The sequence below is a fragment of the Eschrichtius robustus genome, chromosome 3 (genome assembly GCF_028021215.1).
Source record: "Eschrichtius robustus isolate mEscRob2 chromosome 3, mEscRob2.pri, whole genome shotgun sequence".
Lineage (NCBI taxonomy): Eukaryota > Metazoa > Chordata > Mammalia > Artiodactyla > Eschrichtiidae > Eschrichtius > Eschrichtius robustus.
This window is the reverse complement of record NC_090826.1, coordinates 44,863,044-44,863,877: the sequence shown is the minus strand read 5'-3', so window position 1 is coordinate 44,863,877 and position 834 is coordinate 44,863,044.

Below are 834 nucleotides of genomic sequence, written 5' to 3'. Positions count from 1 at the left end.
CGCCCGTCCGCGGAACAACTTCCGGCCTTCTGACCCCGCCCACGGAAGGGCCCGCCCACGGAAGGCCCCTCCCTCAGATGGGCCCGCCCGCAGATGGGCCCGCCCACAGATGGGCCCGCCCACAGGCCCACCGAGGCTCAGAGGGTCCAGCCCACTGCAGGACTAGCACGGCGGTCTCTTCCCGGCTCTGTTGGTCTCTCTTCTGCTTTCTAGGCGGCAGGAAACCGAGCTCCGAAGCCGCACCCTTCTCCTGTTTTGGAACAAGATAGAAACTGAACTGGAGAAAAAGAGAAACCGAAAAAAGCTTTTGGAATCTGATAAATTTGATCCAGACTCTGTCCCTGGGAGATCGTGGGAAAAAATTTAAACCTCTCTTTCCTCATCTGAGAAGTAGAGGTATGATATTCAACCCAGCCCCCACGTTCCTAGATGTGAAATGAAACAACTTGGTGTGTACGGTGCCTGGCGGTGTAAGCAGTAAATGGTGGCTGCTGTCGTTACTAGTCACCCGTCAAGTTTGCCCAGCAGAAGATTTTTGACATACCGTGATTAGCCCCGCCGAGCTGCCCTTCGAGCTCACTTGAGCCGGTATTAGAGAAAATGTGTGCAGGAGTTCCCTGGCAGTCCAGTGGTTAGGACCTACGCACCTTCACTGTCGTGGGCCGGGTTCAATCGCTGGTGGGGGAACTAAAATCCCGCAAGCTATGCAGAGCGGCAGGAAAAAAAAAAATTAATAGAGAAAATGTGTGCAGAAGCCGGAAACCATGGAGTCTCCCATCCAGCCACCACTTCTGTGCAGAAAACACTTTTTAGAGCAGGATCCCTTCTGCTAGA